This window comes from Hyla sarda, chromosome 8 (genome assembly GCF_029499605.1).
Source record: "Hyla sarda isolate aHylSar1 chromosome 8, aHylSar1.hap1, whole genome shotgun sequence".
Taxonomy (NCBI): domain Eukaryota; kingdom Metazoa; phylum Chordata; class Amphibia; order Anura; family Hylidae; genus Hyla; species Hyla sarda.
In genome coordinates, this window is record NC_079196.1 from 49566305 (window position 1) to 49594195 (window position 27891).

Sequence of the window (27891 nt, forward strand, 5' to 3'; positions counted from 1 at the left end):
ATAAATGCGAATCCAAAAGCGTTGCACATGGGGATAGCCCACCATATAAGAAGCAAGGTTCCCCTTTGTTGGCATCCAAGAAAGCATAGAGAAGAAGAAACATCCTTGCCACTCTGGTGGGGGCCAGGTACTGTCTGAGTAAGATCTTCCAGCCTTCCTCAAGTAAAACAACATTTACGGAGAGTTTAGAGGTAGTGAGAGCCATTTGGGTCGATTCTTTCCATTCAAAGGTTTCACTCAGATCTGACTCCCAGTTTTTTTATTATTATCATAATTTTAGGTGGTATTGTACACTAACAAAACTTATATGTTATAGTTGTCTCCTCTTCAGCACTATTGGACGCCATGAGAAAAGTTTTATTGAGAAGGATAATGTTTGATTCTTGGCTAAATATAAAGAATACCTGACCTGTACTGACAACAATATCAGGAAATCGTAGCTATGTGATGTTGATAAATGACCTAGTCATATACAGCAGATCTGTCATCTATATGCCGTGTTCTGCCAGATGCGCTGCAGGAGGCACTTATTAGATATAGCGGGCGAACCTCAGTAACATGAAAAAGAAGAGTTTTAATTAAGAACTGACTTGGTAAGAACTCACTTTATAAAACTCCCTGTAGTAGAAGAGATTTCATTTACATAACTGCTATGAACAGTGCACCTTTAAAGGGGAATTCCAGGAAAAAAAAATTTTTTTATTTCAACTGGCTCCATAAAGGTAAACAGATTTGTAAATTACTTCTATTACAAAATCTTAATCCTAAAACCACGGTTTTAGGTCCGGTTGTAAAAGCGCATACGGCGCAAAAATGAGCCGACCGGACCGAACGTTTCACTCCGGTCGGCTCATTGAAGTGAATGACATACGGGAGCGCATACGGTCACATACGGGAGCGCGAGGTTTTAGCTCCCTCCTGCCGTATGCGCTCCCGTATGGGACAAAACGTAGTGTGAACCCAGCCTTACTTATCCTTATTTGTAGCCTGAAAATTGTAAAGTTTGGTGCACTCCGTTGACGTTATATAAATAATTATTATTCCTATTTAAATCAATATTTTGCATCACATCATTGATATATCTAACCCATCTTTAACCTCTTTAGGACATAGGACGTTCTCTAACGTCCCCGCTACCTGGGCTTTAATGCCCAAGGATGTTAGAGAACGTCCTGTTGTATTTCCGGTCTCTGCCGCGCGCCGGGCAGAGATCGGAACGGCATGTCTGATGAAATCTTTCAGCAGGCATGCCGTGCAAACGCCGAGGGGGGGTCCCGGGACCCCCGCATGTCAGCGATCGCAGAAAATCACATGTCAATTCAGACATGCGATTTTCTCCTATTCCGGGCTGATCGGGTCTCTGGTGACCCGATCACCTGGAAAATAGGGATTCTCGGACCTGTGAGTAACAGGCCCCAGCATCCTGCAGGGTAGGAGTGAGGTCGCAATGCTGCGATCTCCTCCCATCCCCTGCCATTGGTCAGAACTGATTCTGACCAATGGCAGAGCAGGACGGTGGGTTGCCATGGAAACCCCCCGTTCTGCCCACCCCTGGATGTCAGGCAGAACGGGGGGAGAACATGGAGGCCGCTACCTGGAGGAGATGACTCGTGAGGACCCGGCAATCATCGCAGATATTCACCGGAGATCCCGGCTCAGGTAGGGAATCGACGGTGGGGGGGGGGGAGAAATGAAACTGAAAGTAAAGTGATTTTTACTGTGGCAACCACTAGGAAGGCCGAAATGCCACTCCCAGCATGCCCAGACAGCCAAAGGCTGTCTGGGCATGCTGGGAGTTGTAGTTTTGCAACATCTGGAGGGTCACAGTTTTGGGACCATTGTTACAGTGGTGCCCAAACTGTAGCCCTCCAGATGTTGCCAAACTACAACTCTCAGCATGCCTAGACTGCCCAGGCATGCTGGGAGTTGTAGTTCTGTAACATCTGTCCCTTCAGATTTTGCAATTTTCATGACCTTTTTGAAAATTGCTGCTCTACTTTGAAGCCCTCTGATTTTTTCAAAAAGTAAAAATATGTCCATCTTATGATGCCAACATAAAGTAGACATATTGTATTTGTGAATAAAAATTACATTTACCGTATATACTCGAGTATAAGCCGACCCGAGTATAAGCCGAGACCCCTAATTTCAACCCAAAATCCCAGGAAAAGTTATTGACTCGAGTATAAGCCTAGGGTGGGAAATACCTCATCCCCCCCTGTCATCATCCAGACCCGTCATTAACATCCTCATCATCATCCCCTTGTCATCATCCCACACATCCCCCCTTCATCATCCCCTTGTCATCATCCCACACATCCCCTTATCATCCCACACATCCCCCCTTCATCATCCCCTTGTCATCATCCCACACATCCCCTTATCCTACACATCCCCCCTTCATCATCCCCTTGTCATCATCCCACACATCCCCCCTTCATCATCCCCTTGTCATCATCCCACACATCCCCTTATCATCCCACACATCCCCCCTTCATCATCCCCTTGTAATCATCCCACACCCCCCCCCTTCATCATCCCCACCCCCCTTCATCATCCCCACACCCCCCCCTTCATCATCCTCTTCTCATCATTCGCCCTCAGTGGTCTCCAACCTGCGGACCTCCAGAGGTTTCAAAACTACAACTCCCAGCAAGCCCGGGCAGCCATCGGCTGTCCGGGCTTGCTGGGAGTTGTAGTTTTGAAACCTCCGGAGGTCCGCAGGTTGAAGACCACTGCGGCCTTCAACATGCGGACCTCCAGAGGTTTCAAAACTACAACTCCCAGCAAGCCCGGGCAGCCATCGGCTGTCCGGGCTTGCTGGGAGTTGTAGTTTTGAAACCTCCGGAGGTCCGCAGGTTGAAGACCACTGCGGCCTTCAACATCATCCAGCCCCCTCTCACCCCCTTTAGTTCTGAGTACTCACCTCCGCTCGGCGCTGGTCCGGTCCTGCAGGGCTGTCCGGTAAGGAGGTGGTCCGGTGAGGAGGTGGTCCGGTGAGGAGGTGGTCCGGTGAGGAGGTGGTCCGGTGAGGAGGTGGTCCGGGCTGCTATCTTCACCGGGGGCGCCTCTTCTCCGCGCTTCCGGCCCGGAATAGAGCCGTTGCCTTGACAACGACGTATCTGCGTCGTTGTCAAGGCAACGTGACTATTCTGAGGCCGGGCCCGAAGCGCTTAGAAGAGGCCTCCCCGGTGAAGATAGCAGCCCGGACCACCTCCTCACCGGACCACCTCCTTACCGGACAGCCCTGCAGGACCGGACCAGCGCCGAGCGGAGGTGAGTACTCAGAACTAAAGGAGGTGAGAGGGGGCTGGATGATGTTGAAGGCCGCAGTGGTCTTCAACCTGCGGACCTCCGGAGGTTTCAAAACTACAACTCCCAGCAAGCCCGGACAGCCGATGGCTGCCCTGGCTTGCTGGGAGTTGTAGTTTTGAAACCTCTGGAAGTCCGCAGGTTGAAGACCACTGCGGGTGGGGGAGTTCACTCGAGTATAAGCCGAGGGGGGTGTTTTCAGCACGAAAAATCGTGCTGAAAAACTCGGCTTATACTCGAGTATATACGGTATTTGGAATATCCATTTTCCTTACAAGCAGAGAGCTTCAAAGTTAGAAAAATGAAATTTTCATGAAATTTTGGCATTTTTCACACAAAAAAGGATGCAAGTAACGCAGAAAATTTACCACCAAAATAAAGTAGAATGTGTCACGAAAAAACAATCTCAGAATCAGAATATTCGGTAAAAGCGTCTTAGAGTTATTAATGCTTAATGTGACGGTGGTCAGATGTGCAAAAAACGCTCTGGTCCTAAGGTGTAAAATGGCCTGCTCCTTAAGGGGTTAAAGTTAATTTTGTCATTTACTCTTTGCCTTAAACTTTACAAAACTCTATAATGAGACGTAAAAAGGACCGAAAACACAAAAAATGTATGCATGTGTGCAAAATGTAAATATATATATAAATTTTACTCAGTACATCTCCCGTATGGTGGTAAAAGGCTGACGTTCAAGTCACGGTAGGATCTCGCTAGGATGTGACTAGCTGTAGGCTGTGTACAACAGGTCGGACCTGTCACACGTGTACAGTCATTTTGGTAGAAATGTCACTATACAGCGAACGCACGCACCTTATTTATACTGCCGGGCCTCTATTATTTACACATGTATAAATACAGTTTTTATTCACTTTTATAAATACTGAGATTATTCATAATAATTAGACATCAAGTAATTATATGCAAAAATCCAGATTTAATTATAACGCCGCCATCGCCCGCTCTCATGATGTCGTCAGAGTTCAATATTTATTCATTAGCACAAATAATAAATACGACTCAATTCTATCTCTCTCATGTTTCCTGTCTGCTATTTAATGCCTGAGTAGGGAGGCAATCATGTATAATTAGTTGTAACCCATTACTACCACTCACAGGTGCGTGAAGAACATCTGCCAACACCCGCACACCTGATACTGGAAATAAGTAGGGCGCTGCCAATCCCGTGTCTCCAGTGATGGGAAAAGATCATCACTACTAAAATCCATCGTCTTTTCATTGATCCACTTTGGTGCTCTGCTTTCTCCCCTTTGCCGCTACATAAGCCAATGAATCGCTGAATACAATCATTAAATGGACACTGTTAGATTCAAAAACTTTTATATGTTGTACATTTTGGCAAAACATATACTTCATAAACAAATAGTTTTTCCTTTTTATAGAAATCCTGTCATATAAAAATCCATACCATCCAGAACACAATCCTGACTAGCTTCATGATCACCTTTGTCCCAGCTGAAGCACAGACTGTGACAAAGTCCAGTAATAGAGGGTGACATAAGCACTCCTCTGTGCTCACTTCTGTCCTATCAGCACAGCACAGCAGACTCAGGGAAGAAGTAAATGCATGGTGAGTGAGGGCAGACTCAGTGCTTGCTTCAGACACTCCCCTTCCTGAGCAGTGGATGTCAGAATGAGTGACCAGCTGAATTGAGCCAGAAGCTAGATACATAAAAAGACATGTAAAGAATCTCAATAACCTAGTAAGTAACATATATATGAGCTTTATTTTTTTTAAATAAAACAACTTACTAATATAATTTTATTAGCCATTATGCAGAAATCTTCCATATAAGCTGTGCTATTTCCTTTGTAAGCTGTAAGGTCACGTCACAGTCTCAGAGGACTCCTTTCTCTCCTACCGCCTCCACTCCAGTCAGAATGGGATGAGACCAGTTCTGTGAAGGGGGATATGATATTACTGCTCCTTAGATAAGGCAGCACCCCTTATCAGTCACAGTAGTTTCAATTAGAAAATGCTTCCTGCTGACATATCTAATGAGTCATAAATGTAATTAGTAGTAATACCAGCCCCCCCCCCTCCTTTTTTTACATGCCTGGCCTCATCCCATACTGACAGGAAGGGAGGGGGGGAGGAGAGACAGGAGTTCTCTGCTTTCAGTACCTGTGATGTTACATCTTACAATGGAAAGAGCACAGCTGATATGGAAGATCTGTGCACTATGGCTAATAACATTATTAGTAAGTTGCTTTATTACATTTTTTGACACCATACCCTATAATCAAAAAGGTGGTCCTATTTAAAAATGTCCACAGATAAGTAGTATGTCACCTATTTTTACAGACACAAAAAAATTAAAACCATGTTTTATATACCGTTTGCACAGACACCCACTTTCCCATAGACTTACCCAGAGCACATTTGATTTTTTTTTAAATGTACGCAAATTTTGGTGCTTTTACGGATACATTTTTTTAAAATAAAAAGTTGCTTAAAAATACACTATGTGAACATAGCCTTAGGGTTTGTGTGGCACTTTCCACGCATACAGTTTTGTCCTGTACAGGGAGCAATGAAATAAAGCAGAGAAAAGTATAGTAGAAATAAAAAATAAAGAAGAACATTATAGAGGTAACCAGAAAAAGCTATCGAGCTGGAACCTGCTTTGATTTCTCTGCCTGTTGTGTTCACGGTCTATTGAGCAGACAGGAAATTGTCAGTATGTAATGAAATCCTGTTCACAATATAGATCAATGATTCCTTCTCTTCTGGCAACCATTCATGCGGGGACCACAACCCGAGCTCATAGTTGTGCCTTTCAGGAAAATGAAGCCGGTAGACTGACAGACCTTTTAAAGACTAAGGGCAGGGGTCCTCAAACTTTTTAAACGGGGGGCCAGTTCACTGTCCCTCAGACCGTTGGAGGGCCGGACTATAGATAACAAAACATGAACAAATTCCTATGCACACTTATATATCTTATTAGTGGACTACCACTTTAAGTACGCAGCACAGTTCCCCCCACATTAGGTTGGCAGTATAGATCCCCCACATTAGGTTGTAGTTCCCCCACATTAGGGTTGGCAGTACAGTTCCCCCACATTAGGGTTGGCAGTACAGTTCCCCCACATTAGGTGCAGTACAATTCCCCCACATTAGGTGCAGTACAATTCCCCCACATTAGGTGTAGTACAGTTCCCCGACATTAGGTGCAGTATAGTTCCCCCACATTAGGTTGGCAGTACAGTTCCCCCACATTAGGGTTGGCAGTACAGTTCCCCCACATTAGGGTTGGCAGTACAGTTCCCCCACATTAGGGTTGGCAGTACAGTTCCCCCACATTAGGGTTGGCAGTACAATTCCCCCACATTAGGTGCAGTACGATTCCCCCACATTATTTTTTTTTCTCCAAATATCTTTTTATGATTCCCCCCCATTAGGTGCAGTACAGTCCCCCCCCCCATTAGGTGCAGTATAATGTTCCCCCACATTAGGTGCAGGATAATGTTCCCCCACATTAGGTGCAGGATAATGTTCCCCCACATTAGCCGCAGTATAGACCCCCCAAATCAGGTGCAGTATAGCTCCCCCACATTTGGTGCAGTGTAGATCTCCCACATTAGGTGCAGTATAGATCCCCCAAATTAGGGGCAGTATTTTTCCTTCACATTAGGTGCAGTATAGCTCCCCACATTAGGTGCAGTATAGCTCCCCACATTAGGTGCAGTACAGCTCCCCACATTAGGTGCAGTATAGCTCCCTACATTAGGTGCAGTATAGTTCCCCACATTAGGTGCAGTATAGCTCCCCACATTAGGTGCAGCATGTTCCCCCACATTAGGTGTAGTATAAATCCCCCAAATTAGGTGCAGTATAGATCCCCCAAATTAGGTGCAGTATAGATCCCCAAATTAGGTGCAGTATAGCTCCCCACATTAGGTGCAGTATAGTTCCCCAACATTAGGTGCAGTATGTTCCCCCACAGACATACAGCCTCCAGCCATACAGTATATGGCTGGAGGCTGTATGCCTGTGTTCTGCCCCACTTCAGTGCTCCGACCACCGCTCCTCTGGTCCGGACATAGCAGTAAGCCCCGGGACCGAAGGAGCGGTGGTCGGAGCACCGAAGCTGACGTGCCGCTGGTAACACTTACCTAGCTGGCCAGCGCACGTCCTCATCGCTGCCCCGCTCCTCCGCACTCCGTTGCTATGGGCGCACGCACGGCGTCAATGATGTCACTGCATGCGCCACCTTCCCGGTGGCCCCTGCGTTTTTAAAGTAAACGCTGGGCCTCCGGAAGCGCATCCCTGTGTCCCGAAAACATCTTTCGGAACACAGGGATGTCCCAGGCCGCTGCGGGCCGGATAAATGTCCTTGGCGGGCCGCAGTTTGAGGACCCCTGACTTAGGGGGTCATGTATTAAAGGGGTATTCCGGGCAAAAACATTTTATCCCCTATCTAAAGGAGACCCCTCTGCTGAGACCCCCGCAATCTCCCTGCAGCACCCGCATTCTATGCAGGTGCTGAATCTCCAGTTTCGGAAACCTCTGGGTTTCCGGGACTGGGGACATGACATCACGCCACGCCCCCTCCATTCATGTCTATAGGAGGGGGCGTGATGGCCGTAACGCCCCCTCCCATAGACATGAATGGAGGGGGCGTGGCGTCACGTCCCCAGTCCCAGAAACCGGGATGTTTCCGAAACTAGAGACGCAGTCCTCGCATAGAATGCGGGTGCTGCAGGGAGATCGCGGGAGGTCTCAGCAGCGGGCCCCCCGCGATCAGACATCTTATCCCATATCCTTTGGATAGGGGATAAAATATTTCTGCCCGGAATACCCCTTTAAGCTCCTGTCTGGGCATGATAAGAGTTGTAGTCTTAAACAATCCTGTTAATTACTAATCTATCAAAATAAACCCTGTATTTCGGAGTTCTATCAGACTCCACTATACAACACAGCAGAGGGTAACACTGCACTATATGGTATTAGAAACTTCAGATGTTTTTTTGGGGGTGTGAATCAAGCTCAGGAAGTGTGAGTATAAGGCAAAGGGGCATGAATCACGTTCAGGAGTCAAAAATGGGGGGGGGGGGGTATAAGGCTCACACTCTGAGCATCACATTCTAGTCCTTTATTTAAAAAAAGTTCCCGCCCATCTGACTATTCAAGGTAAAGTACAGATAGTCAACCATATAGTAAAATCCCTATATCTTGGTAATGTTGGGGGGGGGGGAGGGGGGAGGCACAAAATCATAACATCAGGTGATACAAACAAATGTATTTTCGAATACTGGAAACAGATACCCATTTTAACTGTATTCACATATTTCATTCTCATTTTTGTTTCAAATTCCCACAGTTTTAGATGTTTCTTCCTTTCGTTGTATTATGTCTCAGATTATCCATTAGACTTGGCCACATACACTGCTTTTCTTTTTCAGCCCGGCTTCATCCTGACCTGTCCTCATTATTTCTACAATTTCAGGAGGCTTCCAGAGGCTGTGATAATGCTGTGGTTAGGACGCTTTTTCTCAAGGTCATCGTGACTTTGCATTAGTTCAGCCGACCATCGCTATACTATATCAATAGGTTTGCTGCCGGCTACAGTCACATAAGCAGATGACAGGAAAGTCATTAAATCACTGTGATAAAATAACAATGGAATATGCCTCACCAGCATAAAATCTAAAGCCAGTCTCATTTATTTATTCTTAAAGTGGACGTCCGCACTAGGACATTTTATTTTTTCATTTTATGTTTTAAAACTCGGCACTGAATTTCTTAATATATCTTTATTGTTCCTAATTGCTTGCATTAAAGGGGTACTCTGGGGGGGGGTTCCCTATCATCAACCCATTTAATTGTCTAAATATCATTCATTAGCTATAGAGCATTGTCACTTACATGCATGAAGTGAGGGAGCAATATCATCTAGCCGTCCGGTCTGTCTTTGTCCAAGTCCCTCTCTGAAAGCAGCCCCCACCCTCCTGAGAGACTCAGACCAGTGCCTTGCACTGATGAATCATGCTTTCTTTTGTGCTGAATGTTGGGAGGTGTGTGAGGCCTTAGCCAATCACACACTGAACTTCTGCTGCTGCTCAGAGCAGGAGGGTGGGGGCTACTGCCAGAGAGTGAGCTGAACAGCAAAGCAGAGCTGCAATGATTCTTGGGAAATGTAGTATGTATGAAGCAATGGAAGGGATGGATGGCAAAGAATATCAAGCAGCCACAGGAGCCATGCGTATCAGGCAGGATGGTTTACAGGGAACATATCCAGTTAGTGTGGTGGCTTTTGTAGCTTTTTTTTTATATGTATACTTCCCTGGAGTACCCCTTTAATATATAAAAAGTGGCTTTCCCGAACTTTTAAGGTACCCATGTGGCCTTCAAACTGTGGACCTCTGGCTGTTGCAAAACTACAACTCTTAACATGCAAACCAATGCAAACGTTGTCCCGAGCGTAGCGACTATGTTTAGGTAATTTTCCAAGTGTATACGAATTTTGATACAGAATAAAATGTGCGGGGTGCCTAGCTTTGGGGTCCAAGCCCAATTACTATGTTTGGGCCACTAAAATCAAAAGTGGCTTGTGACCGCACATTTACATATACGATGGCATTCCATATTAACAGGACGCCAACATATATGTGTAACATGTTGTCAAATTTTAATGTGAATAATATTTATTCATGTAAATCTCTGCTCATTCTGTGCTAAATAGTCATGTGCACAGGTCTATGTAGAGACTGACAGCTCAAATGATATGCACACTTATACACAGGGAGCTGTCAATCACTGAGTAGGACCACTCGTATACTTTGTACTTCCTTTATCCCTGACCTGTTTGGTGAGCTCCTTGGTCTTCATGCTGCTGTTTGTTCAGTAATGCTCTCTTACAAACTCAGAGTCCCTCACAGAACAGTTGTATTTGCTCTGAGATTACTAATTATGTCACATGTGAAGGCAATTGGTTACACCAGATCATTGTTAAGGCTTTTACAGTAAAGGGGGTGAATACATATGCACTCAGCACATTTTTATTTGTAAATAATTTTGAAAGTCCTGTAATATTCCCTCCCTCACCTCCAAATTATGGAATATTTTGTGTTGGTCCAATACATAAAATCTCAATTAAATTCATTTGAATCTGGGTATGAACACTTATGCAAGCCACTTTATCCCTTACCATGTGGTTTTACATGCAGTAAAGTACTGGTGCCAAAGTAATGCTGTACATTTTACTTTAAAACTTTTTAAGAATTAATTTCAGGTTCTCCTTATACTCTACCCCAGTGTTTCCTAACCAGTGTGTTGCAAAACTACAAATCCCAGCATGCCTGGACAGGCAATCTAAAACAGCAGGATATAAATGTTACCGTATAGCAACAAATAAATGCAACAAATAAATAGCTATTATTATTACCTGGGCTAAACCTGGCATAACAGCAATATGTAATGATCCATATAGTCTCTTATATATGGAGGACCTGTTAAAGGGGTACTACCGTGGAAAACTTTTTTTTTTTTTTCTAATCAACTGGTGCCAGAAAGTTAAACAGATTTGTAAATGACTTCTATTTAAAAATCTTAATCCTTCCAGTACTTTTTAGGGGCTATATACTACAGAGGAAATGCTTATCTTTTTAGATTTCTCTGATGTCATGACCACAGTGCTCTCTGCTGACCTCTGCTTTTTATTTTAAGAACTGTCCAGAACAGGAGAAAATCCTCATAGCAAACATATGCTGCTCCTGACAGTACCTAAAATAGACATCAGAGGACAGCAGAGAGCACTGCGGTCATAACATCAGAGAAATCTAAAAAGATAAGCATTTCCTCTGTAGTATATAGCCCCTAAAAAGTACTGGAAGGATTAAGATTTTTAAATAGAAGTAATTTACAAATCTGTTTAACTTTCTGGCACCAGTTGATTTAAAAAAAAAAAAAAAAGGTTTCCACGGTAGTACCCCTTTAATGTACAAGGACCTGCACAGATATGGTCACACATATTTGTGTAGGTCCTTAAACAAAAAAATAGAACAGCATGGTTAAATACAGGAAATTTCCAGTGGAATGTCCGTAGTGCGGACAAGACCTTATAGCTGTATTTCTCAATCAGGGTGCCTCCAGCAGTTGCCAAACTACAACCCACAGCATACCCGGACAGCCGTTGGCTGTCCGGGCATGCTGGGGGTTGTAGTTTTGCAACAGCTAGAGGCACCCTGTTTGGGAAACTGCTTCTATTTTCTAATAAGCTCGCATTCATTGTACAAGAATGAAACTGTGGAAACAGGGAAGAAATAAGTCACGATAACAGTTGCAATAATATAAGAATAGATATCTGCATCACCCGCCATCTTTGAAGAAGCAAATACAAAGAGAAAAAGAAAATCTCTGTCTTACAGACAATAAGAAAGCTATAATTTTAAGATAAACGTTGGACAAAATATTTATTGTCGGCAGCAGAGGCGAGCCTAAGAGCCAGACAATAACTTACATTTATCTTCCTCGAGCAGGTGCTATATAAATGCAGATATCAATCGGTAGTATGCAGTTCCTATTACCGCGAGGCGAAGTCGCTGCCGCCTTAAAGGAGAACATCAAGAATTGTTTGATAGGGCTGCCTTTAGTATATGTGAAATAACATTTTGTGTTTAAATCTGCGATTATAGGAACTCTACTCGTAGGTTACCATGGTAACACGTCTGTGCACTGGCCTTGTCATAGGGCAGGTCTGAATCACTATGGGGGAGATTTATCAAAACCTGTCCAGAAGAAAAGTTGCTGAGTTGCCCATAGCAACCAATCAGATCGCTTCTTTCATTTTGTAGAGGCCTTTTCAAAAATGAAAGAAGCAATCTGATTGGTTGCCATGGGCAACTCAGCAACTTTTCCTCTGGACAGGTTTTGATTAATCTTTCCCCATATGTCACGTGTTTGCAGAATGCCCGGCCGGACATTCTGTGCGTGGCAGGCGCTGACCCGATAGTCGGTTACTAGGACTGATCGAAAATGCACCTTCTCCACAGGCGGCAATGCATTTCCAAGTGCTAGGAAACTCAGCCATGAGAATGAGGCCTTAGGCTACAGTCACACTACGGAAGATATTCCGGGAGGAGGGAGATTTCGTATGCAGCAGAGGTCACCAAAAATCATCGTCGTCAGGACCGCGCGGACCTGCGCCATCACCATTGATGGCAATGCAGGCCGTGCTTAATTCCACTTATAGAATCAACACGTTCATTCTTTCGGCGGGTCTGGAGTGATAAAATTTCCGCAATGGAAATTAACAGGGTCAACGGGAATGTCATTCACGCCATAAATTTATGCAGCTGAATTTCCGAGTGGAATTCTTAAGCGGAAAATTCTATGGGGAGATTCCTGCAGTGTAAACTTATCCTAAGAATGCTTGGACCCATCAGATACTCAGGCCCCGTGCGCACAGAGAAAAATGACAGGGACAATTTATTAGCAAAAATTCGGTTTGGAACCCCTTTTTCTGCTTCATGTTGAAATAAGGCAGAATTGGCGTTGAATTTGAAGCAGAATGTGGCAGATTTTGACTTCATTGTGATGTTTTCTTGCTGATTTTGCCTCAAGAATTGACATGTCATATCTTCCGGCAGTATCAGAAATGTATTGTCAGGATCCGGGTACTGTGAGGATACTGGTGGTAGATCCTCTGTGTCAGTGGGGTGATGACGTGTGCCGTACCAGGGGAAAGGAGTCTAAGGGGTTACTGGTTTTCACCAGAGCCCGCCGCAAAGCCGTTCCACCCGATAGCGGCTCAACCCCAACTGATGGCTGAGATAGGCGCGGTACAAGGGATTAGGCAAGAGCAAGATCGGACGTAGCAGAAGGTCAGGGCAGGCAGCAAGGGTCGTAGTCAGGGGCAACGGCAGAAGGTCTGGAACACTGACTTGGGACATACAAGGAAACGCTTTCACTGGCACAAGGGCAACAAGATCCGGCAATGCAGGGAAGGGGAAGTGAGGTAATATAGGCCTGGAGCAGGTGAGCTAATAACACTGATTGGGCCAGGCACCAATTAGCGGTGCACTGGCCCTTTAAATCTTAGAGAGCTGGTGCGCGCTCGCCCTAGAGAGCGGAGCCACGCGCGCCAGGACGTGACACCCGGGGACCGGGACAGGTAAGGATATTGGGATGCGAACCGCGAGCGGGCGCGTCCCGCTATGCGGATCGCATCTGCGCCGGCAGTGTCAGTGCTGCGCTCCCGGTCAGCGGGTCTGACCGGGGCGCTGCAGAGAGGAGAACGCCGCGAGTGCTCCAAGTATTACTATGGTCATCCAGGTGCTAGCTCCTGCTGCTCCAGCTCTGCTCAGAACACGGGGTGTCGGGATGTCTATGTTCAGCATGTGAACTGTGAATAAATATGCACAGCAAGTCAAACAGGTGTGTGCTCCGTTTCTTCTCTTCTGCAATTGACTGTTACTATGGGAGAGCCCAAGATTGCCGAACGGCTCTCCCATAGAGATATATGGAGGGGGCGTGGTGGCCCCCGCTTCGTGCAGGGGTCGTGACGCGCTGCTGTGGGTGAGAGCCGGGACTCCATACAGACGGACGCAGGGGGTCAAAGCGCTTGGACCCCCGCGATCTAAAACCTATCCCCTATCCTGGGAATAGGGAATACGTTTTTCTGTAATATCGGGCATGAGACTTCTTTAATAACTACAAACTTGTTCTGGAATTTTCCTCCTCTATAACATGATGCCTGTAGATGAGACTACATTTTCAATGTGACCAAATTCCACTAAATAAAGCTGCACTGTAGTAAACATGCTGCTATCTCGCAATTAAACCCACCCATGTGAACAGACCCTTATAGCCTATGGAATTTCCAATTGGAGTTATTCTGGCGGCATTCTACTTGCACACTCATGGAATCGACAACCTCCAGAATTGGCACTTATTGGAAATTATACATTGTGAACTGCATAGCAGAAGTCCGGTAACATCAATGGGAGGCTGCTGCAAGCGGAATTCCGCTTGGAATAATTTAATTTCTGCAGTGTGCATGGGTTCTTAAGATATGGAAAAGACAGCACCCCAATCATATACAAAAAGGCAAGAGCAAAGATAGAGTCATGGCATTCGATGCAGATGCATTCCAAACTTTATTCCCGGTTTAGGCATTACAGCGACGTCAGGAGGGGGAGAAGCAACGGGACAACGTCTGTTTCGCAGCATGTGCTGCTTCCACTGGTCCCTACGTCACTTCTCCTTTCGCCACCTATTTAACACAGTATAATCATTGCACCTGTCCAGCCCAGCAGTTAACTGTTATACAACCACCAATTCACATTGTGCGCTTTACACATCAGTAATCCTAATTAGAAAAAGTGATATACAAACATAGGATAAAAACATGTATACAAGTTACAGTGTCCGATGGCTAGATATTACTCACTAAATTTAATACATGTCATACACTGCACCTCACTAGGTGTTAAATACATTAATATCATTGCGATCATTGAGTCCCAATTGTTCTAGGGCTTTTGTTCTCAATATAATAGCAGTTTCTTTTTTCAATAACAAAGTAATCAAATCCCCCCCGGGATGCCATCTATTCGCACAAGCCCCATAAAGGACATGAATCTTATATCGCCACCATGGATCTCACAAATATGTTTTATTAATCTTGGTGATCGCTTTCCCGTAGTTATAGATCTAGCATGTCCAGAGAACCTGACATTCAGAGGTCTTATCATTTTGCAGACATCAAACATGCCGCACAAACAATTGATGGCATAGACAACTGACTTAGTGCGGCATGTTATATGCTGGTCAATCCTGAACGATTCCCTGCCCAGTTGTGCCATCTTACTCGGATGCATATAACTACACCAATGACATGACCCACATCGAGGCACATTTCATTAACCACTTAGTTTGCGCTGAGTTCACACGTCCCCTAACCAACTTATCCCTTAAATTCACAGTTCTGCGGAAAGTTACGAGCGGTTTCTTTCTCATGACGTCCTGCAGAACTTCATCTTGTGCCAATAGAAACCAATTCTTGTGGATCACATTTTTCAATACACGGTCCACAGGACTGAATTCAAATGAAAAAATGAACCGTTTATCCTTTGAAGCCATGTTGCCGCATTTTCTCTTCTTCTCTTCCAGAAGCTTAGTACGATCCATGGCTCTCGCCTTGTTATATGCTTGCTGCAGCATAGCTTCAGGATAATTTTTCTGCTGTAGCCTTTCCAATAATTCTTCTGCCTGAGAATCAAAAACAGCCTGAGTTCATTTGCCTTAAATGGACTAAATGACCATATGGAAGTGAATTCTTTACATACATAGGGTGATAACTGTCATGATTTAATAATCATGTGCTTTTTCGATACCCCTTGGTGAGCAATTGACCTAAGGATCCGTTGTGAAAATTACTATTGAGGTAAGTTACAAACTGTTCGAACATCTCCTTTGCTCCATCCCATACTATGACCACATCATCGATGTACCGTATCTATAGTACAATTTTATATTGCCAATGAAGGGATTCCTATTTATCCTCCTCAAAATCAGCCAGATAAAGGTTTGTAAAAGCACCACAGAGCACAGTATGGATTGATGCATCTATATGTGGTTAGTGTACAGCTGGATCAGTGTTCACATGACAGGTGATATATTGGGTTTGGGTATGTTAGCAGTGCCGACTGTGCTTCTACCTATTTCTATTGGACGGAGGATCTTGTGCTTTACAGCCAGAGCACGCTGATCAGATTCCCTAGCACACCTGCTTGATGGACCGTACGGACGAAGTTATGTCAGAGGAAGCTAATATACAACCACTACCGGAAATCCGAGGCCTTTCCCTAGGACGGGAGGGAGCAGACCAGTTCTTCATCCAATGCAACAAAAAAGAGGAACTGCAAGTACTCAGTGTTCGTGCCCTAGACCACAAGGATTTTGTCCTGTCTGAGAAAGAAACCAAGTTATTTTGGACAGTCAATTCCCTCCAGTCATATAGTCAAAGTGAAAGAGCTCCTAGAGGACTAAGATCATATAAGGAGATGACACAGAATTTTTATAGGAGTGGAAAGATATCCATAAAGATCCTGCACTACGACTTACAAGGTTGATTCTATCCCGGACGGAAAAAGAACACTTCATGGTGACGGAGGAATTATTGAGGACTAAAATGGAGCTCAAGACCCGTTTGTCTGAAATCCAGTATACCACCCTGATGAAGGGGATTTAAAAGTGATCAATACCAATACAGGCGGACCTTAAAGGGGTACTCCGGTGCTTAGACATCTTATCTCATATCCAAAGGATAGGGGATAAGATGCCTGACCGCGGAAGTCCCGCCGCTGGGGACCCCCGTGATCTTGCACGCGGCACCCCATTTGTGTGATGTCACACCTGTGCCCCTGTGTGATGCCACGCTCCGCCCCTCAATGCAAGCCTACGGGGGGTGTGATAGCTGCCACGCCCCATCCCATGGGCTTGCATTGAGGGGCGGAGTGTCACGTCACACGGGGCACAGGCGTGACGTCACGCGCCGCCCTGTGATTGCCCGTAATCAGACCCGTGGACTGATTACAAACGGGGTGCCGCGTGCAAGATCACGGGGGTCCCCAGCGGCGGGACTCCTGCGGTCAGGCATCTTATCCCCTATCCTTTGGATAGGGGATAAGATGTCTAAGCACCGGAGTACCCCTTTTTAAGAAAAGAAAAAAGACAAATTCCTTGAAACAAACTGGACTATGATTCCGGCAAAGTGTTCGAGTGGCAACAAAAGCAACTCCGCAGAAGACGCCCAAGATCATTTCAGAGGCACAAGGAATATTGGACCACCGATTCTGGCTCCGACGTCAGTGGAGGAGGAGACCGTGACAGAGTGCCAGTGTCATCCTTATCCAGTTGGGTGACTGAAGGCGAGGTTGCTCCTTTTAGGAGGTGGACAAGGCGGGGGCGCCCAACAACCCAAAAAAACAGGTGTGAAAAGGAAACAGGTCACCTGGTGCTAGTAGGTGATGCTGTCCCCAACATCACCACAAATGTGACTACTATCTCTTTTTCTTTTGAATCTAATGTGACCAATTTAACCTTATTCTTCCTGATGAATGTACAGCAGTGTTGAGTAAAGGGTTGAACTTCTTTTTAACCACTGAGTTTGATCCGGTGAAGTTCGAAGTAGATTTAAGAAAGGCTATCAGAAAAATGTATCTATTTTGTTTCTTTCAGTCTTCAGCATGTAGTACTGTGAATAGACCGATAGAGGAAGGGGAAACCCGTCCCACTGTTAGCCCTTTAGGTTTCAGCTTAAGTACTTAATTTGATGAACAAGACCGGATTGTATTGGCCACACTGTGTGATATGGTAGGACCCTGAGAGTATGAGCCAGAGATGCCCAATGATATTTTTTAAGAAGGTAAGCCCTCGCAATTGCTGGCCATCAGTCCTTTGGATCAGTTCATGGAGGCTGTCACAAGAGAGGTATTGTCTCTTGTATACCCTAAAGATAGATCTAATTGAAGGCATTAAAATGGCTGCAATCCCAAGAAGATATTATACCAAAACCGTCCGACAAGGGGGGTAATATTGTATTACTATCCCATGAGTATTATTTTGAGGAAGTGATGAGACAATTGAAGGACGAAAATACATATATCCCGTTACCATCTGACCCGACCAGTGACTATGTGGGAAAGAAACGCCAGTATTGGTACTGGTTACTAAAGATCCATAAGTCGCTTGACCGCCCGCCCAGCAGGCCAATTGTGGCCGGACGGGGGTTGGCGATGGAGTTGGTCTCCAAGTACCTAGATTGGTACCTGTGGCCCCTTTTAGAAAACGTCCCCTCTCACATACAGGATACGGGGGATTTCCTCAGACAGTTGGAAGGGTTCTCATGGGAGGAGACATTCCACCTCACCAGTATAGATGTGGAGAGCCTGTACACCCGCATCCCACAGGATGCGGGTGTGCAGACTATCCGTAGGCAGTTGAGGTATGTTCCCGAGATGGGCATTGACATGGTTGAATTTATATGTGAACTTCTTACCATGGTACTGAAGTGTAACACCTTCCAATTTGATCGTAAGTGGTATAAACAATCGTTGGGGATGGCGTAGGGGATACCCATCACCCAGACTTTTGCAAACCTTTATCTGGCCGATTTTGAGGAGGATAAGACCTACACAAGTAGGAATCCCCTCATTGGCAATATAAAATTGTACTATAGATACATTGATGATGTGGTCATAGTATGTGATGGAACACAGAAAATGTTCGAACAGTTTGTAACTTACCTCAATAGTAATGTTCACAACATGCGGTTTACTAGCGTTTTTGGGGACAAGGTGTTAAAATTTTTAGATGTTGAGTTGGATGCATCCTCAGGTCAACTGCTCACAAAGGGGTATTGAAAAACCAAAGTGGTAAACTCATTATTAAATCATGACAGTTATCACCCTATGTATGTAAAGAATTCACTTCCATGTGGTCAGTTAGTCCGTTTAAGGCGAATTAACTCAGGCTGTTTTTGATTCTCAGGCAGAAGAATTATTGGAAAGGCTACAGCAGAAAAATTATCCTGAAGCTATGCTGCAGCAAGCATATAACAAGGCGAGAGCCATGGATTGTACTAAGCCTCTGGAAAAGAAGAAGAGAAAAATGCGTAAACATGGCTTCAAAGGATAAATGGTTTGTTTTTTTCATTTGAATTCATTCCTATGGACCGTGTATTGAAAAATGTGATCCACAAGAATTGGTTTCTATTGGCACAAGATGAAGTTCTGCAGGACGTTGTGAGAAAGAAACCGCTTTTAACTTTTCGCAGAACTGTGAATTTAAGGGATGTGTGAACTCAGCGCAAACAAATTGGTTAATGAAATGTGCCCCTACAGGGAATTTTAGATGTGGGTCGTGTCATTGGTGTAGTTAATCCCTGGGCAGGGAATCGTTCAGGATTGACCAGCATATAACATGCCGAGGGGGGGGGGGATTTGAATACCCTGTTATTGAAAAAAAGAAACTGCTATTATATTGAGAACAAAAGCCCTGGAACAATTGGGACTCAATGATCTCAATGATATGAATGTATTTAACACCTAGTGAGATGTATGACATGTATTTAATTTAGTGGGTAATATCTAGCCATCGGACACTGTAACTTTTATACATGTTTTTATCCTATGCTTGTATATCATTTTTTGGATCACTTTTTCGAATTAGGATTACTGATGTGTAAAACGCACAATGTGAATTGGTGGTTGTATAACAGAGATCGGCACTGTCCAGTGGAACCTAAGGGTTAACTGCTGGGCTGGACAGGTGCAATGATTATACTGTGTTAAATGGGTGGAGAAAGGAGAAGTGACGTAGGGACCAGTGGAAGCAGCACATGTTGCGAAACAGACGTTGTCCCGTTGCTTCTCCCCCTCCTGACGTCTTTGTAATGCTTTAACCGGGAATAAAGTTTGGACTGCATCGAGTGCCGTGAGTCTATCTTTGCTCTTGCCTGACTTGGGACTTAAAGTCTTCTTCTGTTTTGCACCACAGAGAACCATATGGATTGATGCATCTATATGTGGTTAGTGTACAGCTGGATCAGTCTTCACATGACAGGTGATATACGTTGATGTTAGAAGTGCTGACTGTGCTTCTACCTATTTCTGATATACAAAAAGGCAACATAACTCTAGATCTGAATTTAAATTCAGTAGAATAAAAAAAAACAGAGAGGGTCACAAATCTACATCCTGTCACAAAACAACATCCTGCACAGTGATCCTGAGCTTCTCAGAAAAATTTATAAAAACGCTATGTTGCGGGGTGCAACAGCTCAAAGCACACTGATTGAGAAACATCGGGCAGCATCTGGGCTGATCTTACACTGGGCTGCTCCCCCTGTGGACGCTGGTGTTGTGATGGTTGTGATCGCTGCCCAGCACTGCGCCATTTTATGCTAGGGATGTTAGAGATCCGCTATATACAGGTGGCCATGATGTGGCATATGGGCTTGCACCTTATGATCATGATGTACACTAACAACCTGTTAGTGTTGTATATGTATATTGATAAGCACAGGATCTTTGTGCAAGCTGCAGATATGTCATTTTTTCTCAATTGATGTTTCATAGTAAGTTATAACCCTAGATCTAATAGTATATATAAATAGTATAAATTGGAAGGAATACTGTCAAACAAGGTATGCTTGTGGTCGATAACCAAGGAGAAACATATGTCTGCATAGAAGTTGTAGACAAAATAATAAATTATTATTCTAAGTAAAATTATTTGTGTTTAGATCAACACAAAATGTGACTCTATAGGTGTAAACACCCTATAAGAATACTGTGTCCCCATCACGTATACATCTGTACAGCCCATTCCCTCTGAACAATAACAATTATTTGTTTTAAAGTCATTACAGAACATGTTGGATTCCATGCCGATAGTGGAATTGTGAAATGTCTTTATTTTCCTGTGTGAATAATGCATTTCCTAAGTGATCTGAATGAAGTCATCAAGATGTTGACATAACCATGTTGAGAGCGAATACTGACAACATCAAAGAAATCACATCAAGGAGCTGGGAAGACAACATTAAAGGGGAACTCGGGAAAACATTATCCTGTGAGAAATCCACGCAAGTACAATAATACTCAGATGGGAGTCTGCTCACCTTGGAGGAGAGGTATACGGAGGAACAAGTATATATCCACATGATACAACATTATTGCTTACATGAGAATAAACCTCAGGAGACAGAGTGACTGGAGAAGTAGTGGACGGGGTCTATGTGTGCCCAAGGTTCTTCACTTCCGTCATTTAAAAAGCAACCAGGGAAATGTTCAGCAGAGGTCTATGTAGACATCTCTGCAATTCGGGTTTGTATAAAACCCGTTTTTTTTTTTTTTTTTTTAGGGCCTGTGTTGCTGGAGTGGGGAGAGAAGGGTGGGCCCCCACTCCATCCGGACAGTCCGGGTTTTGGGCTGTCAGGTAATCATTCCTCAGGTGTGCCAGCCTGATATAGGGCTGAGAATGCAGACACAGCTCTCTCAGCCTGGGGACAGGTTATCTGCATGGAGCCTGTGAGAGCACTTTAAGAGGTATGGACTTTGCTATTTAGTTTGGTGCCCGATATTAGGCCGGCACTTGGACATTGAGGTTTCCTGCTGTAAAGTTAGAGCCGGACAGGCTTAAATTTTGCTCATTATATTTTATGTTTTGTACCTTAACCGGACAATAAAACTGGCTGAGGTCAGTCGAAAGAATTTGCTGCTGTTTGGACTGTAATTTCTATGGTGTGCCTGCCAGAAAGTTAAAGGACAACTGCAGCTTAATATACACTTATCCCCTATGTACAAGATAGGGGATAAGTGTTTGATCGCGGGGGTCCGACCGCTGGGACCCCCGGCGATCTCCTGTACGGGGCCGCATGCCTGCCGCAGCATGACGTTGCGGCCGGCACGCTTCCTCCATGCATCTCTATGGGAGAGGCGGGGAGGCAGCGTTCGTGCTTCCCCGGCTCCCCCATAGAACTGTATGAGGACAGGAAGGAGAGGAGACGGGGCGTCACCGTCGACCTCTAGGTCGACGCTACGCGCCTGAGCGCTAATGGCGGCACCCCGTTAGGGAGATCTCGGGGGGTCCCAGCGGTCAGACCCCCCCCCCGCGATCAAACACTTATCCCCTATCTTGTAGATAGGGGATAAGTGTATATTGCGCTGCAGTTGTCCTTTAAACAGATTTGTAAATTGGAAGAGTTTAGATCAGCTCACCATAAAGTCCATGAGTGGTATGCATCTGGTAATAGTCCCGGAGTTCGGATGCAAGGAGCCGCCACTCCTCGTGGCATAGAGATATAAAGACAAAGGAAAGGATCCAGCTCCCAGGTGTAAGGTAATCCAGTAAAACTTAGCTTTTAATCGTGCATATTAAAGCAAAAAAAGGGATAGGCACGAAGTGGCAAGTGACCGGTCACTAATAAAAAGGAGGTGAAACGCTATTTAATCCTTTATTCCTTTTAATCCTTCCAGTACTTTTTTGGGGCTGTATACTAAAGAGAAATCCAAAAAAGAAATGCATTTCCTCTGATGTCATGACCACAGTGCTCTGCTGACCTCTGCTGTCCATTTTAGGAACTGTCCAGAGCAGCATATGTTTGCTATGGGGAATTTCTCCTGCTATGGACAGCAGAGGTCAGCAGAGAGCACTGTGGTCATGACATCAGAGGAAATGCATTTCTTTTTTTAGATTTCTTTAGTATACAGCCCCTATAAAGTACTGGAAGGATTAAGATTTTTTAATAGAAGTGATTTACAAATCTGTTTAACTTTCTGACACCAGTTGATTTAAGAAAAGAGTTTTCCAAGGGAATACCCTATTAAAGACCAAGCCCATTTTGACCTTAAGGACCAGGCCAATTTTATTTTTACATTTTCGTTTTTTCCTCCTTGTCTTCTAAAAATTGTAACACTTTTTTTTTTATATTTGCATTCACAGACTAGTATGAGGGCTTATTTTTTGCGTGACCAGTTGTCCTGCGTAATGACATCACACATTTTATCATAAAATGTATGGCACAACCCAAAAAATACTATTTGTGTGGGGAAAATAAAAAGAAAACCGCAATTTTGCAAATTTTGGAAGGTTTCGTTTCACGCTGTACATGACGTGTTCTTTATTTTGTGGGTCAATACAATTAAAATGATTACATACTTTTCTATTGTTGTTGGGCTTAAAAAAAATCTCAAACTTTTTAACCAAATTAGTATGTTTAAAATACTATTTTGACAACCTATAATGTTTTCATTTTTCCGTATAAGCGGCGGTGTGAGGGCTCATTTTTTGCACCATTATCTGTACTTTTTATTGGTACCACATTTGTGTATACAAACCTTTTTATTATTTTTATTTTTTTATAAAATGTGACAAAGCAGCAATTTAGCACAATTTTTTTTTTTTTTTTTACATTCACGCCGTTCATCTTACGGGATCAATAACATTATATTTTAATAGTTTGGTTATTTACAAATGTGGTGATACCAAATATGTGTATTAATTATATATTTTTACACTTCATGGGGTAAAATGGGAAATAAAGGACATCAGGAGAAATAAATGCATGCAGCATCTATGTATATACACAAATATTTTCATCTAAAAACAAGTGGTTGTGTTTATTTTTTTTCATTTTTTTTTTATATCACACTTTTGAGCCCCCATAAAAAAAATTCTTATGAGATAAAAAAAATAGAACATACATACATCACCGGTAGACTACACTTGGTCTATAAAAGTCAATATATTTCGGCATACATTTTTACCAGTACATTGACGTATACCAGCCGCATAGGTCAAAAACGATAAGTGCTACAGATCTGTACAGGGTCTGTGCACTACTATAGAGAATCCATTCAGAGGGTTCTGAGTGTACATGAGTCATTTAAAATGACTATGTTTACATAAAAAAACATTGTATAACTGTTCTCATAAAAAAAAAAAATTGGCACTGCCACTGGTATTCTACTCACCCAAAAAGCACAAATACACTAACCTAAGAAAAAGAGAGAGACAAAAGGAAATGTAGTATGGAAAAAAAAAGGATCATTTGTCCTATGATTAAACCTGTTGCTGAAAGACGACATAAATTTCCAACCAAGGTGAATGTCCTAAGAAAAGGATTAAAGTGAATTATACTTGTCTTTCATGGGTAGATGGTTAAGATCAGGTATTCCATTACCATGAGAAAATCAGCTTGCTCTCTAAGATATAGATCAATCCCTCCATTATTATTATTTCAATTCTTTTGGTGGCTCTTGTATTCATGGAAATATTTGCTCTCTGCCAATAGATTTGGGCAGTTTAGCAAACGGTACGGATGCAAAATGAATACGAAAGAACCTCTAATAAATAACTACAATGGAAGACTCAGACCAGCAGCTCTCCTTGGGAAGGTGAGGTTAGCGGTGAACAGACTCCTAGACTTTCTATAAGCCCAAACACTATTCTGTGAAGAGAAAAACTGAATACAGCCAAAGGGTTCAGAAGGGGTCTCAACATCTGGACCCTTGCAGATCAAAACATTTGACTTTTCACTACGACACAATGGATGTTTTCTTAAATTACAACCACACTTTGAGCCTCAGCTTTTTTCATACACTGCATGTAATGACCATGGCATTTTCCTAGCTTTGCTGCCACTTTGTTGTAGAGATTGGCATGGGTTACTGTGTTTAAACATTGTTGGCATATCCTAACAATGGGCTATCAATGTTTAAAAAAAAAAAAAGATGAAGGCAAGCGGCAGCATTAGGAAACATTCTTGTTTCACGATTGGTGGGGGTCTTACCTCCGGGGCACCCACCAGACACATTATTGCAATTATACCACTCATTTCCAATCCACCGGACCACTGGGACTCCTGTGACCTTGAGAATAGGCACCTGAGTCACATCATTATACCACTTAACCCCTATCCATAATAGGCACCTGAGTTGCATCATTGCACCACTTATCGCATATCCGCACCATTATACCACTTATCTCCTATGCTTTACCCGCACCATGATACCACTTATCTCCTATTCGCACCATTATACCACTTATCCAAAATCCACAGGACCACTGGAACCCCTGCAACCTTAATAATAGGCACCTGAGTCACACCATTCATTGTCTATGACAGTGTTTCCCAACCAGTTGTAGTTTTGCAACAGCTGGAGGACATCATGGATTATAAAAAGACCACTAGGGGACCCCATTTAAACCAGAACATAATCATGTCCTGCTGCAGCATCATCTTTGTCCCAGACGAAGCACTGGAAGTGAAAGCGGGACTAGCACTCCTCTGTGCTCACTCCTATACTGTCTATCAGACTCTAATAACTGTCTGTCTAATAACTAATAATTACTGTCTAATAACAGAGAGAAGGGGTTACAGATCAGCCAGCAGTGATTGGATGAAGAGACCCAGCACAGCAGACTCAGGGAGGAAGTGAATAAATGGTGAGTGAGGGTGGGCTCAGTGTTTTCCTTGGACACACCCCTTCCTGGCCAGTGGTTATCAGAATGAATAAGCAGCAGAAAAGAGGAATTTGTGAGCCAAATACAGAAGCACACATAAAAAAAAAATGTGACATGTAAAGTATCTGCATGACCTAGAGAGTAACTTTTGAAAGTATTATCCTTTTCAGTGATATGACAGCCATGCTTTAAAGAGCAGCTCCACAAAATAAAAACATTTTGGTATAGCTTTTGATGTATCCCCTTTCTTAAAGGAAAACTGTCATCCTGTTCACCCACACTAAACCCAATACACTGGGTTATAGTGTGGGTGAACAGGAGTTTAAGGGGTCACTTACTAACATACGTACCTTTAGGTCCGGAGTTATGTCCCACCAAAGATCCATCTTCACTGAATTGCATGCTGGGGGCGGCTCTGCCGACTGTAAACAGCTGACGGGGCCCACCTCCAGCGCACAATTCAGTGAAGATAGAAGAGGAGCATTACTCGGGACCTAAGGTACATATGTTAGTAAGTGAGCCTTCAACAAACTCCTGTTCACCCACACGATAACCCAGTGTATTGGGTTAAGTGTGGGTGAACATGATGATAGTTTTCCTTAAAAGCAAAAGCTGTGCCTAATCAAAGGGAACCTGTCATCACATGCTGCCTGAACGTCCTGCTTGGAGGTCCCCACTGGCTTCTGCCTGCTTGTAACCCTGATTGATGGATCTCTTCCTATAACCAAACTGGGAGAGATCTATCAGTTAAGGCTGGTGGGATGGGTAAAAGCAGCTGAGGACCGTCCTTATGGCTTGTGGTTCAGGCAGCATGAATGTGATGACAGGTCCCGTGAGTAATATATATATATATATATATATATATATATATATATATATATATATATATATATATATATATATATATATATATATAAATATTTTTTTTTTTTGTGATATGACAGGCATGATTTAAGAGTTCCTTTAAAAGTGATCAATGACACTGGATGGCTGTTAGGCAAATAACCTGTAGGCCAACAGCTATTATTCCCAAATTTTCAATGAACATGCATTGTATTCCATTAATTTTAGACACGAGAAGATGCCAAGCATCAATACCACCGCTCATCTTCAGATCAAACATGTAAAATTCAATGGATTGTCTAGCAGCTCTAAAGATATAACATACATTTATTCCAGCAGAAATTGTCACAATTCTGAGAATAGGTACTGTAACTTTAAGAAACATATTGCCAGCTTGCAAGCAGTTTCTGTGGGGAGGAAATGATCATGAAACATCACACTTACAGCACTTCTTCTTAATACACTTGTCACCAACACCACAACTTCAACTGCTGTACCTCTTAAAGGTTATAACTTCCCCCACAGGAACGACTGCCATCGAAGCATAGACAGCAATAAAGAGACTGCACATATTTACACGGTTTTTGCGGCTAGGTCAGTGAGTGCCAACCTGTAACACTCTGGGAAAATTTGAAAAACCCTCACTAATTCTGAAATTTACATATGGAGGTACCTGTATAAAAAAAAAGTGTGATTTTTCTTCTAGTGTTCCATTGACAGAAATAACACCATCTTACTGCAATATTTGCAAAATTTTGCAGCAAATATTTACAGTTTTATAACTAGCAAAATGATCCTATATACATGGTGTGAGCCCCCTGAATTACTTGTACCACAGATTGAAGCCTATGTGCCACATTGGGCAAGGATATGTTCAGCCCTCAACTCACCTACAGCCTTGTTCCCTGCCTACTGAAGTATCCGCCCTTAGTGATGCATCCTCAACTGGACGTCTGCCTCTATTCTAAGTAACTGCAAGGGCTTAAGAAGGTCCAAAACACTGTACAGGTCTCAGGAAAACATGTCAGAATACAAAGGGTTAACAGGCAAAGTAAGAGAAACAAAACACATATAAACAGATAAAGGACAAACAGAAAAAGCATAATAAGACAGGCTGAATCCAAATCAAGAGATCTCACAGAACCAATACCTAAAACAGAAGAATGGTTGAGTCACTTAGAAAGGGGTCAAAAACATACAAGAAAGATGAAGCAATACAAAAACTGGTGCAGAAAGACTGATCAGAGACTGACTGGGAATTTATATCCACTTTAGACCAGATGAGATACACTGAGACCAGATGAGATACACTGAGACCAGATGAGTTTGCTTCAATGTCCAAGCCCCCTAATAAGTGTCATCACAGCAAATCAGGATGCTTTAGCCAGATAACTTAGAGGGGTGGTCCAGGAAGCTAAAATTATCCTATATCCTGTGGTTAGGGAATAAGTGGCTGTTTGCAGGGGGTCCGACCACTGGGACCCTCCCTGATGATCTGTACTGGCCCAGCTCTGGCAACAAAACACAACAGCCTCAAGCCTTGGAAAAAGCATGAGTGACAGCCTGCTTAGCCAATCATTGTCTGAGCAGACCATCACTCCTGCTTGTTTCGGAAGGTGGGGGCGCTCAGAGGACGGGTAAATTCCCAGACCCCACACAGGAGATTGTGGGAGGGCCCCAGCGGTTTAGTTCCCCAGACTACCCCTTTAACCCTTCTGCCTGAACACTTCTGCATTTTTAT

General features: G+C 43.6%; 1 protein-coding gene across 8 annotated transcripts in view; it reads right to left on the reverse strand.

Annotated features, from left to right (window-relative positions):
• STK39 (serine/threonine kinase 39) overlaps positions 1–27891 on the reverse strand; it is a 452628-nt gene that overhangs the window by 395464 nt on the left and 29273 nt on the right. The window contains exon 1 of one of the 8 annotated variants that reach the window (XM_056533268.1): positions 11794–12017. The exons of 6 other annotated variants lie outside the window; for them this stretch is intronic. The gene's annotated coding sequence lies outside the window, so the exon portion shown is untranslated. Of the gene's footprint in view, positions 1–9200; positions 9295–11793; positions 12018–27891 lie in introns of those variants that run through there. One more of the 8 variants, XM_056533266.1, reaches the window with a different exon arrangement.